The sequence below is a fragment of the Gorilla gorilla genome, chromosome 23 (genome assembly GCF_029281585.2).
Source record: "Gorilla gorilla gorilla isolate KB3781 chromosome 23, NHGRI_mGorGor1-v2.1_pri, whole genome shotgun sequence".
Taxonomy (NCBI): domain Eukaryota; kingdom Metazoa; phylum Chordata; class Mammalia; order Primates; family Hominidae; genus Gorilla; species Gorilla gorilla.
In genome coordinates, this window is record NC_086018.1 from 18,479,448 (window position 1) to 18,493,010 (window position 13,563).

General features: G+C 44.8%; 1 protein-coding gene and 1 pseudogene across 1 annotated transcript in view; both read left to right on the plus strand.

The window, feature by feature from the left end:
• Nucleotides 1-13,563, plus strand: part of CRKL (CRK like proto-oncogene, adaptor protein) — a 37,108-nt gene that overhangs the window by 17,933 nt on the left and 5,612 nt on the right. The gene's annotated exons all lie outside the window — the stretch shown is intronic.
• On the plus strand, nucleotides 12,209-12,282 carry LOC115933455 (uncharacterized; annotated as a pseudogene).

A 13,563-nucleotide genomic window follows, 5' to 3' on the forward strand; every position in this document is an offset into this window, starting at 1 on the left:
GGTCCTGGCCTCAAGCAATCCTCCTACCTTGACCTCCCAAAGTACTGGGATTACAGATGTGAGCCACCATGCCTGGCCCATTATTAGTGTTTCACAGCTTGTTTTGTTCTGTCCTATTCCTTGTTTGCCCCAAATTCTCAGCCTTGTTGCTCTTTTTTGTTCCCAAAGCCTAACAGATTTAGTTTTGCAGTTGTTGGTTTTTCTTCCAGTAAGGAAAGATAATAATTAAGGAAGACCCATGACCTAGAGGCAAAATCAACATATATGGTTCTGTATTTCTAACATTGGAATCAGTTGAGAAATATGAAAATGTCTTAGAATTTCTCTTGAGCTTGGTAGAGGAATGAATTTTTTTTTTTTTTTTTTTTTTTGAGATGGAGTCTCACTCTGTCGCCCAGGCTGGAGTTCAGTGGCTCAATCTCCGCTCACTGCAAGCTCCACCTCCTGGGTTCACACCATTCTCCTACCTCAGCCTCCCAAGTAGCTGGAACTACAGGCACCCGCCACCACGCCTGGCTAATTTTTTTGTATTTTCAGTAGAGACAGCGTTTCACTGTATTAGCCAGGATGGTGTCGATCTCCTGACCTCGTGATCTGCCTGTCTTGGCCTCCCAAAGTGCTGGGATTACAGGTGTGAGCCACCACGCCTGGCCCAGGAATGATTTTTTTTGAGATGGAGTCTTACTTTGTCACCCAGGCTCCAGCACAGTGGCATGATCTTGCCTCATTGCAACCTCTGCCTCCTGGGTTCAAATGATTATCCTGCCTCAGCCTCCTTAGTAGCTGGGATTACAGGTGCCTGCCACCATGCCCGTCGAATTTTTGTATTTTTAGTATAGATGGGGTTTCACCATGTTGGCCAGGCTGGTTTTGAACTCCTGACCTCAGGCGATCTGCCTGCCTTGGCCTCCCAAAGTGCTGGGATTACAGACATGTGCGACCACGCCCAGCCATAGAAGAATGATTTTAAAATACATCAGCCCTTGCTTGTTATGGATTTTGTAAATTAGAATAGCATGAAATAGAACTTGAACATTTTAATTACCAAGTCATTTTCTTTTCTTTTTTTTTTTTTTTTTTGAGACAGAGTCTCGCTCTATTGCCTTGTTGCCTAAGCTGGAGTGCAGTGGCGTGATCTTGGCTCACTGCATCCTCCGCCTCCTGAGTTCAAGTGATTCTCCTGCCTCAGCCTCCCGAGTAGCGGGGCTACAGGCATGCACCACCCTGCCCAGCTAATTTTTGTATTTTTAGTAGAGACGGGGTTTCACCATGTTGGCCAGGCTGGTCTCGAACTCCTGACCTCAGGTGACCCACCCACTTTAGCCCCCAAGTGCTGGGATTACAGGCACGATCCACTGCACTTGGCCAAGTCATTTTCTTCTAACTAAATATTACTTTTTAAAAAGACTCTTTCTCAGCTGGGCACAGTGGCTCATGCCTGTAATCCCAGCACTTTGGGAGGGTAAGGCTGGTGGATAACTTGAGGTCTGGAGTTTGAGAGCAGTCTGGTCAACATGGTGAAACCCCATCTCTACCAAAAAATACAAAAATGAGCCAGACGTGGTGGGCATGCACCTGTAGCCTCAGCTACTCAGGAGACTGAGGTGGAACAATTGCTTGAACCAGGTAATTAGAGGTTGCAGTGAGCCGAGATCATGCCACTGCATTTAAGCCTGGGCAATAGGGTGAGACCCTATCTCAAAAAAAGGGGGGAGAATGTTGAGAGAGACCCTAAGTGCATTTCAGAAGGATGAAGTAAGGGACCCTCTTGCTTCAAAAAAACCAAATCCTGACTCACCAAACAGCCTGCCCACAGATAAAAGTTAGCTAGAATTGGTTTCATGGGTATTTTTCCATAGGTTGTCCTCAGTGTTTTTTTGTTTTTGTTTTTGTTTTGTTTTGTTTTGAGACGGAGTTTCACTCTTGTTGGCCAGGCTGGAGTGCAATGGCACTGCACTGCAAGGTTCACTGCAACCTCCGCCTCCTGGATTCAAGCCATTCTCCTGCCTCGGCCTCCGGAGTAGCTGGGATTACAGGCATGTGCCACCATGCCCGGCTAATTTTTTTGTATTTTTAGTAGAGACGGGGTTTCTCCATGTTGGTGAGGCTGGTCTCGAACTGCTGACCTCAGGTGATCTGCCCGCCTCGGCCTCCCAAAGTGCTGGGATTACAGGCATGAGCCACCATGCCTGGCCCTTAAGTTTTTCTTTGGACCAGTAGTAGTATCTGAACGAACTGCACCTGAAGGTTTGTTTCAATGTTTGATTTTTGCCTCCCTTTCATGTTGGCTATAAGGAAAAGGAGCATTTGAGGCTGTGGTGGGGGTTAGGGACTGAGAGGCTCCAGGTCTCAGGAGGGCTGCCTCCACAGATAGGAGTGCTGGCTGAGCAGGCCTTCCAGCTTTCTTTCCTTTTTTTTTTTTCGAGATGGAGTCTCATTTGTTGCCCAAGCTGGAGTGCAGTTGATAGAATCTCAGCTCACTGCAACCTCTGCCTCCTGGGCTCAAGCGATTCTTCTGCCTCAGCCTCTCAAGTAGCTGGGATTACAGGTGCCCGCCACCATACCCAACTGTTTTTAGTAGAGACAGGGTTTCACTATGTTGGCCAGGCTGGTCTTGAACTCCTAGCCTCTGATCATCTGCCCACCTCAGCCTCCCAAAGTGCTCGGATTACAGGCGTGAGCCGCTGCACCTGGCCAGGCCTTCCAGCTTTCTCACCCACACACAGACCTGCCTAGGCACAGGTGCATGCCTCTGGCCTGGTTTACGCCTCAGCACCTTGGTGCTCTGGGCTGTTAATACCCTGTAGCATGCATTGTGTTTTCAGCCTTTTGAGGCATTTTCACGTCCATCATAGCATAGGATTGGGGAGCTAGGAGTCAGAGTGGGTGTGACTCGTGTGTGTTTGGCAGCTGCTCATTGAGAACCTTTAAGGTCGAGGCTCCCAGTCAGAATTTTAGGTACCTGCCTGTTGACCTCTGGCTCTAGGATGTGTGTTTTAGAAACCTGTATCTAGTGTGCATGCGTGTGTGCTCACTGGAGCGAGTACTAGGAGGTTGTAGGGAGGAACACCAGGTATTACAGAAGGGATCACTTAGAGCTTGGTGAGTGGGTGGATAAGTAGGTGCCTGAGAGAGGTCAGGAGTAGGAGGAAGGAAGCCTGGTTAATGATTGTGTATTTTAAGATAACCTACATACTTGGCCATACATAGTTCCTAGTCTCTCTGGCCCCAGAGAGAGGTTCTCCATACCTGAGCCTCATGACACTAACCCAGCCAGCTGAGCTTCAACCAAGGGTTTGTTTGGGGCTTGACTGAGAGAGAATGTAAATGGGACCTGAGAAATAGACCTTTACCAAATTCCATTTAGTGGTATTTTGCTTTCTGAATATTTAAATGAAACTTTAGGTTATAGCATAAGTAAATTTTTTTTTTTTCGAGTCTGAGTCTCTGTCACTCAGGCTGGAGTGCAGTGGCATGATCTCCGCTCGCTGCAACCTCCACCTCACGGGTTTAAGCGATTCTCATGCCTCAGCCTCCTGAGTAGCTGGGGTAAATGTTTTTATGATTGTTATCTTCTAAAACTATTATTAGGATAGTGGTGCCTGTCTGATCTTGTTAAAAAACAACTCTTGGGACTTTTGCAATTAGGTTACTAGGAAAAGTATTAAAATTAAAATGAGAAACAGACAAGTAGGACAAAATGTGCTGATAATTGAAGCTTCGTTATTCCCCTAGATAGTATTACAGAGAATGATGATGGCTTAGGTGACTTTATTCCTTAAATTATTTTACAATTTTTTTTAATCTTGATTTTCAAAAGAGGATTCCTGTAAGTAAAGAGATATTTTAAAACCAGTTTGTGTTTAGCTATTTTCTTTTCTTGCTGACTTTTCTGCAAGGAAAGAGTTGATCCTGAGATTTGATTTGAAGGGGAATACTTGGTATCTGTAAGGTGAGTAGAGCTTGTGTGATGAGACTAACATCACTGAATAGCTGTAGATAGGTGAGCATGCTGGGCAAAGGGCAAAAGTAGCAAAAGACAGCCAGGGCAGTGGGCTGTTGCCATATCACGAAGGGCTGAGCTAAGGAGATTAACAATTTTCTTGCATTGCCTTCATTTGAGTCATGAAACAGCCAGTTTCTCACAACTGACAAGGTCAGGTTTACAGGCAATTTCTTTTTATATATTAATTTTTAAATTTAGAGCAAATGCTTGACTGTCATGTAATAATATCATTCTCATTCATTTGCATTCCAGTATGCTTTTTTGACTAAAAGGGAAGAAATATCTTAGCAACTTTAGAATTGTACTTAACCCTGGGTACACACACCCATGACTATTTGTATGAAAATTTGTATTTAAGTGTCTAAATGCAGCCTCACCTGTGCTTTTCCCCCATGGTATGGCATAAGAAAACAATTGGTGACACAAGCTGGGGATCTGTGGGAATTGAAGTCAGTGGAACAGATCTTGTGGAGGAAAAATAGTTTCCCAGGCTTACAAGTGAGACTTAAAGTGATTTGGGATGGAATTGATATAAATCAAGCAGAAAGGTTGTATTGATACCTTAGGTCATTTAGTTCAATCATTTTCCCAGTGCTTTTAGCCCTCTTCAGAGTCTAACTCCATGGCCCTCCAGTCTCAACTTGGACACCTCCAAAAAAAACATTCACTTCAACAAAAGTTTATTGAGTGCCTATTATGTGACAGGCTAGGAACTTGGGATACAGTAGTGAACAAAACAAAGATGTATTTCCTGTGGCACATCTGGAACATAAGTTGCTTTTTTTTTTTTTTTTTTTTTTTTTGAGACAGAGTCTCGCTCTGTCTCCCAGGCTGGAGTGCAGTGGCGCCATCTTGGCTCACTGCAAGCTCCGCCTCCCGGGTTCATGCCATTTTCCTGACTCAGCCTCCGGAGTAGCTGGGACTACAGGCACCTGCCACCACGCCCGGCTAATTTTTTTTTGTATTTTTTAGTAGAGACGGGGTTTCACCGTGTTAGCCAGGATGGTCTCCATCTCCTGACCTCGTGATCCACCCGCCTAGGCCTCCCAAAATGCTGGAATTACAGGCGTGAGCCACCGCGCCTGGCCCAGAACAGTTTCATGAGGTGGTCTGTCTCATGTTGTATGGCTGTGGTAGCTGACAAGTCTTGTGTTCTGGCTCTCCACCAGGGAGAAAGAAGCCACAGCCAAGTCCCCTTCTTGTGTTTGCCTAGCCCAGTGTGTGGACTTAAGTGCATGGCCCCATAGTTGTCCCTCTTGAGTTTTGTAGTTTTGTTGTTGGTTTGGTTTTTATTGGTCTTGTCATACGATCTGCGTACATCTCTGAATCCTTTTTTTTTTTTTTTTGAGTTGAAGTCTCGCCCTTGTCGCCCAGGCTGGAGTGCAATGGCATGATCTCGGCTCACCGCACCCTCTACCTCCCAGATTCAAGTGATTCTCCTGCCTCAGCCTCCTGAGTAGCTGGGATTACAGGCACCTGCCAACCACGCCTGGCTAATTTTTTTATTTTTAGTAGAGAAAGGGTTTCACCATGTTGGCCAGGCTGGTCTCAAACTCCTAACCTCAGGCAATCCGCCCGCCTCAGCCTCCCAAAGTGCTGGGATTATAGGCGTGAGCCACCACGCCCAGCCTCTGAATCTTTTAAAATCCTGGTTATGTCATCTAGCATATTCATTACCCTCCAGTTTCCTAACTGCAGGTTTTGTAAAAGCACCAACAGATCTTTGTACTAAAGTCCTTCTATGCAGCCTCTCCAGATCTGCCTCTTATATCTATAAAAAGACAGTGAGGTTGATCTGGCGTGACTTGTTCTTGGTGGGCTCATGCTGCTTCCAGATGCTCCACTTCCCATTCTAAATCCTCACAAACCATCTGTTAGCTAATCGCATCCAGAATTTTGTCTGGGTTTCATTTCAAGCTCACTGTTTTACATTTTATGGAATTTGCCATCTTTTGACAAAAAACGAGAGACTTGACCCTTCCTAAGTCTTCCAGTGTCCTATGATGTAATTTCTCTATGACAGGAGACTAGTCTTGGACTCTTACTGCTGCTTGCCAGTGTGTTTGGTCAGCTCTTAAGAACACCCTTTCCTCATCTTTGGTGCTCCTTTTTTTTTTTTTTGGCATTTTTTTTCTTAGTGATACTCAGCGTTCTTTGAGCTCACCAGCATCCTCAGCATTCTTGCTCTTCATTCCCATAATTGCTCTGTGTCATCTGTGATTGCGTTTTTATAATTTCTTCTTGGATTGTCTTTGCCCCATTTCAAAACCTGTAGTAATTTGGATTACATCTGGTCTCTGTGTCTTTTGAATTGGCCTTCCCAAGGGCCCATGGTACAACTTCCTTTACTGACTGACCTGGAATTACCAGATTCCCACTTTACCAATTGGTTTTGCTTCATTGCTTAGAATTAAATTTGTATTAGCATTTTCTTCATTGCTGCATCTGCTTGCTGAGGTGAAGTAATCTGCAAAGTAAGTTTAGGTTTCAGTAATACTGATTGGACTTTGTATTTGACTCATGATGAATCCCCAAGAGATCATCATGAGTTCCTCCTGCTGGGTGGCCTGCAGTGCTGTTGGGGCTGTATGTGTTCGTCATGAAGCATCTGACTCAGCCCTGGGGGTCCATGTGGCAAGCTTACAGCCTCCCAGTGTAATGGGGCTTCTGTCCCTCACCTCACGTCACATTCTAGCAACGTGAAGCCTTCTTACCAAGGCTTCCCAGAAAGGCCCACAAGTTAGCATTCACCTTAAGCAAGAATCTCAGGTGTGTCCTTCCCATACCGTGGTGGTGTGTGGATGTCTGGTGCCCGAGGAATCATTTCCACTTGCCTCCTTGGACCTTTCATCAGGACTGACCAGGATCCTCCTCCACCCTTCTGTCTTTGACATTGTGTCAGTTGTCCTTCACAGCATCTCAGCTTTATTTCTTTAGTACCAAAAGTGCTTTTTTTCCTTGACTATAATAGCATGCAAATGTAGGAATCTTTAGAAAGTCCTTTAGAATTTTAGAAGATTCTCGTATTTTAAAATATATACATATGTGTGTTTGTGTATGTGTATATATATATATATATTTTATGTGTGTGTGTATATATATATATATATTTTTTTTTTTTTTGAGATGGAGTCTTGCTCTGTCACCCAGGCTGGAGTGCAGTGGCGTGATATCAGCTCACTGCAACCTCTGCCTCCCGGGTTCAAGCAGTTCTCTGCCTCAGCCTCCTGAGTAGCTGGGATTACAGGTGCCCGCCACCAGGCCGGGCTAGTTTTTGTATTTCTAGTAGAGATGGGGTTTCACCACCTTGGCTAGGCTGGTCTTGAACTCCTGACAACTTGAGCCACTGCGCCCGGCCCAGAAAAAAATATTTTTAAAAGGTTTTTGTTCCTCTTTCCTAATGTGTAAATTAAGTCAGAATGCCATGGAATTGGGGCCCTGGTGTGGTTCAGGCAGGGCCTGTCCCATCCTGGTCATTAGGCTGACCTCTGTTTTCTGTGATAGCTGTTCTCTGGTGATAGCTGTTGAGTGAGAAGAACCATCAGCTAGGGGTTCACAGAGAGAAGTTTATTCTCATGACTGCTCCCACACTAAGAGCTTGAGGTTTATATAATTTGCCAACTATCTACCTTCTGTCTATGAATTTACCTATTCTACCTACCTGATATAAGTAAAATGATACAATATTTGTCCTTTGGGTCTGAATTATTTCACTGGGTACGATGTTTTCAGAGTTCATCCAGATTGTAGCATATATCAAAACTTCATTCCTTGTCCCAGCATGGGGTGACTCACACCTGTAATCCCAGTGCTTTGAAAGGCCAAGGTGGGAAGATCACTTGAGGCAAGGAGTTTGAGACCAGCCTGGGCAACATAGTGAGACTCCATCTGTACAGGAAATTACGATAAAGACTTCATTCCTTTAGGGCTGAATAATATTCCATTGTTATGTATATATCACGTTTTGTTAATCCATTTATCTCTTGATGGATACTTGAGTTGTTTTTGTTATTTTGGCTATAGTGAATAATGCTGCAGTGGACATTGACACACAAATGTTTGAGTCCTTGCTTTCAGTTATTTTGGTTATATATCTCGGATTGGATTTCTGGGTCAAATGGGTAATTCTGTGTTTAGCTTTTTTTTTTTTTTTTGAAATGGAGTTTTGCTCTGTTGCCCAGGCTGGAGTGCAGTGGCACCATCTCGGCTCACTGCAACCTCCATCTCCTGGGTTCAAGCGATTTCTCCTGCCTCACCTCCTGAGTAGCTGGGATTATAGGCGCGTGCCACCACACCTGGCTAATTTTTGTATTTTTTAGTAGAGACAGGGTTTTGCCATGTTAGCCAGGCTTTGAACTCCTGACCTCAACTGATCGCTCACCTCAGCCTCCCAAAGTGCTGGGATTATAGGCATGAGCCTCCTATGTTTAGCTTTTTGAAGAACTGTCAAACTATTTTCCATAGCAGCTGTACCATATTCCATTCCAACCAGCAGTATATAAGGGCTCCCTTCTTCACCGCCAAAAAAAAATTCTTCCACATCCTCATCAACACTTGTTATTTTCATATTTTTTATTATAGCCATCCTAGTAGGTGTGAAGTGGTATGTCATTGTGGTTTTGATTTGCATGTTCCTAGTGACTGATGTTGAGCATCTTTTCATATTGGCTTTTGGCAAATGTTTGGATAAATATTTTCAAGTTCTTTGCCCATTTTTTAATTGGGTTATTTGAGCATTTTTGTTTTTTATTTTGTTTTATATTTTTTGAGACAGAGTCTCACTCTGTCGCCCTGGCTGGAGTACAGTGGCACTCACGATCTCGACTCACTGCAACTTCTGCCTTCCAGATTCAAGCAATTCTCCTGCCTCAGCCTCCCAAGTAGCCAGGATTACAGGCACTCACCACCATACCCCGCTAATTTTTTGTATTTTTAGTAGAGATGGGGTTTTACCATGTTGGCCAGGCTCTTCTGGACTCCTAAAGTGAGGTGATCCACCTGCCTTGGCCTCCCAAAGTGCCAGGATTACAGGCGTGCGCCACCATGCCTGACCTTAGTTAGTGTATTTAGGCTGTTGATCCATTTTAAATGACTTTTTGTGTATAGTGTGAGGTAAGGTTTCAGAGTCTTTCTTTTGCATGTGGAAATTGGTACAGTTGTCCCAGCAAGGTTATTCTTTCCCTGTCGAATAGACTTGGCACCCTAGTCAAAAATCAGTTGGCCAAGCTGGGTGTGGTGGTGCACACCTGTAATCCCAGGTACCCTGGAGACTGAGGTGGGAAGATTGCTTGAGCCTAGGAGTTGAAGATCAGCCTGGGCTACGTAGTGAGACTCCCACGTGTTTAAAAAAAAAAAAAAATGACTTGATCATAAATGTGTGGGTTTATTTTTGAACTCTGAGTTCTATTCCATTGTTCTATATGTCTCTCCATATGCCAGCACCACACTGTTGATTACTATAGCTTTTTGTAGTAATTTTGAAGTCAAGGAAGTGTAAGTCCTCTAACTTTGATGCTTTTCAAGGTTGTTTTGGCTATTCAGGTTCCTTGCAATTCTATATGAATTTGAGGATTGGTTTTCCCATTGCTGCAAAAAAAAGGCTATTAGAATTTTGATAGGGATTGTGTTGTATTTGTAGATCACTTTGGGTAGTATTAGCTTTTTTTTTTTTTTTTTTTTTTAATTTCTTTTATGAGACAGGGTCTCACTATGTTGCCCAGACTGGTCTCAAACTCCTGGGCTCAAGTGATCCTCCTGTCTCAGCCTCCCAAAGTGCTGGAATTACAGGTGTGAGCCACTGCACCTAGCCAGTATTAATATCTTAATCATAAGTCTTTCCATCCATTAACACAAATGTTTTTGCATTTATTTAGGTCTTTAATAATTTTTGGTATGCAAGTCTTTCACCATGGTTAAATTATTCTCGTTTTTTTTTGTTTTGTTTTGTTTTGTTTAGACAGAGTCTTGGCTTTGTCACCAGGCTGGAGTGCAGTGGTGCAATCTCGGCTCACTGCAACCTCTGCCTCCCCGGTTCAAGCGATTCTCCTGCCTCAGCCTCCCAAGTAGCTGGGACTACAGACATGCGCCACCATGCCCAGCTAATTTTTGTATTTTTAGTAGAGATGGGGTTTCACTATGTTGGCCAGGATGGTCTCGATCTCTTGACCTCGTGATCCACCTGCCTCGGCCTCCCAAAGTGCTGGGATTACAGGCATGAGCCACCACACAGCCTATTCTTGGATATTTTTATTTTAGATGCTATTGTAAATGGAATCACTTTTTTTTTTTTTCCTTCTTGGAGACAGAGCCTCACTCCCACTCCATTGCCCAGGCTAGAGTGCAGTGGCACAATTCTTGTGCCTCAACCTCCTGAGTAGCTGGGACTACAGGTGCCTGCCACCACGCCCAGCTAACTTTTTTTTGTATTTTAGTAGAATTGGGGTTTTACCATGTTGCCCAGGATGATCTTGGCCTCCCAAAGTGCTAGGATTCAGGCATGAGCTACCGTGCCCTGCCTGGAATTACTTTCTTTTTTTTTTTTTTTTTTTGAGATGGAGTTTAGCTCTATCACCCGGGCTGGAGTGCAGTGGTGTGATCTTGGCTCACTGCAAGCGCCGCCTCCCGGGTGCACGCCATTCTCCTGACTCAGCCTCCCAAATAGCTGGGACTACAGGCGCCTGCTACCACGCCCGGCTAATTTTTTGTATTTTTAGTAGAGACGGGGTTTCACGGTGTTAGCCGGGATGGTCTCGATCTCCTGACCTCCTGATCTGCCTGCCTCGGCCTCCCAAAGTGCTGGGATTACAGGCGTGAGCCACCGCACCCGGCTTGGAATTACTTTCTTAATTATTCTTTACCAATATATAAGACGCAACTGATATCTATGTGTTGATCTCGTACCCTGCGACTTTGCTGAATTTGTATCTTTTCTTATGGAATCTGTGAAGTTTTCTATATATATGATCGTGTCTTGACTTCTTCTTTTCCAAAAGCCCACATACTCTTGTACCACAGCATACTGGCCTGTGATACCTTTAGCCCCGCCCCCTACCTTTCCCAAATAAAATCTCTGTGTTAACCAGTAAACAGCCCTCTTGAATCAAGTTACTACTCTGAAGGATAGTGGTAATTTTAAGAAAGAGACCAAGTCTTCAGTATTAAAACCCTATTAGATAGCATTCAGTTGTGGGTTTGAGTGTATGAGATTACTTGACTGCTAGCCAGGGCACACAGACAGGGAGCCTAGCCCTCTTAAAGCCTCTATCTCTCCGGCTACTCTGATTCAGGTGCAGGTGCACAGAGAACACAGGGGCAGGCAGTGGACCCATGCAGCTACGTGAGGGCCAGGGGTGTTTGTCTCCTTTGTGTCCTCTGTTGTATCTCTTCACGGCCTACACATAGATGTTCAATATTTGTTGAATGACTAGAGGAATAAAAGCCACAGAGAGCAGGATGATACCTGTCTGGTGATTATAGTACATGGGCTTTGTTTTGTTTTAGATATTTTGGGGGCTATAAGCCCCTTTGAGAATCCAGTGAAAGTTTTGCAGTCTTCAGAAAAACAGCATACATTCATGCATTTGCATACAACTTCGCAGGATGTTCTTTGATCACTGAGACCCATTCACATCACTCAAGTTAGACTTTATGATTCCAGTGTCACCAGTGTACTCCTGATCTTACTTTTATGTAACCTGAAAGCATACAATCTCAGCCTATCAGTACAGGGAGCGGAGACTGATTATGGAACCAAAAAACTGCTGTGACAACTAGTGCTTGGGCCCTCCAGTGCGTTGACTACTCTTTGAATCAAGTGCCAGATGCCAGTCAGTAGAGTCATTTCCTGGACAACACTCTGGACAAGTAGGGCTGTAGGAAACTATTGCCAGCAGCAAGAGGTACCCTCTTGCCATTTAACTCTTGGTAGACATAAAAGGGCTGACTAGTGTCCCTGGCATATGTGTTTTAGAGTTAATGTGTCCACTCCCCAGGTGCTAAGTGCGGCCAGCCACAAAGATAGTATTTTGACAGTTCTAATAATGATTAGGATTGGCCTGTTCCATAGAGTGAAAATTAATAAGGATGATGCATTAGGTATGTGCTTCCTCTTAATCTGTTGATAAGGTCAGCCACATCTCCCAGGTGTAGTTTGCCCCGTGAACTGAGTTGGTATCTACCCACATCAAGATTGATCTGCCCTTTAAGACTATACTTTCAGGGATCATTTCTATAGTTCATTACTAGAGAAGTTTCTCTGAAGGTGTAGATCACCCCCGCCCCCCCAAAAAAAACAGATTGATCTGCCCTCCAAAGTGAGTGCTTCTTTGAGCTGGATCCGTGTACCATGAACCCAGAGGAAGAGCACCACACCAGAATAGGGAGTGATGAGGGAAACGGTAAGATGGCTGCCAAGCTACCAGCCATTTTAGGATCTGAGCACAAGCACTGTTTGGTAGAGCCATGGAAGAAGCTGGTCCATAGCCAGGCCTGTAACTGGACAGCAGGCTGCATAACAGCCAGGATATCTTTACTGTGTTGAGATAGAAAACAGCATGAAGAATGATGATGGTGTTTTAGCATGTGGAAATTCCTGCAAGGCCACAATGAGGCACTAATGGTCAAGGGGCCACCAGAAGTCTCTCAGCCATTCTCTTCCTAGGCTGCTCTTTGACCTACTTCTGCTGGTCCAGGTTCCCTCTGTCTAAGCAGTAGCTCCTTGATCCTGTGCTCTGCAGCATTGATTTAATAGTGTTTTTCTGCCGCTTGCTGCTTTTATGTGTTTTCTGTCTGTCTCTCTCTCTCTCTTTTTTTTTTTTTCAATAGAAGCTAGGTCTCACTGTGTCACCCAGGCTGGTCTTGAACATGTGGCCTCAAGTGATCCTCCCACCTTGGCTTCCCAAAGTGCTGGGATTACAGGTGTGAGCCACTGCGCCCAGCTACACCAAGTGCAGTGACACGATTTTGGCTCACTGCAACCTCCACCTCCCAGGTTCAAGTGATTCTCCTGCCTCAGCCTCCCGAGTAGTTGGAATTTGGGATTACAGGCATCTGCCACCACGCCTGGTGATTTTTGTATTTTTCAGTAGAGATGAGGTTTTGCCATGTTGGCCATGCTGGTCTCGAACTCCTGACCTCAGGTGATCCATCTGCCTTGGCCTCCCAAAGTGTTGGGATTACAGATGTGAGCCACTGCGCCTAGGCTTTTTCTTTTCTTTTCTTTTTTCTTTTTCTTTTTCTTTTTCTTTCTTTCTTTTTTTTTTTTTTTTTGAGACAAGGTCTTGCTCTGTCACCCAGGCTGGAGTGCAGTGGTGTGATCACAGCTTACTGCACCCCTGCAACCTCTGCCTCCTGCGCTTAAACGATCTTCCCACCTCATTCTCCCAAGTAGCTGGGACTGCAGGTGCATGCCACCATGCCTGGCTCATTTTTGTATTTTAGAGACAGGGTTTCACTGTGTTGCCCAGGCTGGTCTTGAACTCCTGGGCTCAAGTGATCCACCCAGTTCAGCCTCCCAAAGTGCTGGGATTACAGGTGTGAGCCACTGCGCCCGGCCACTT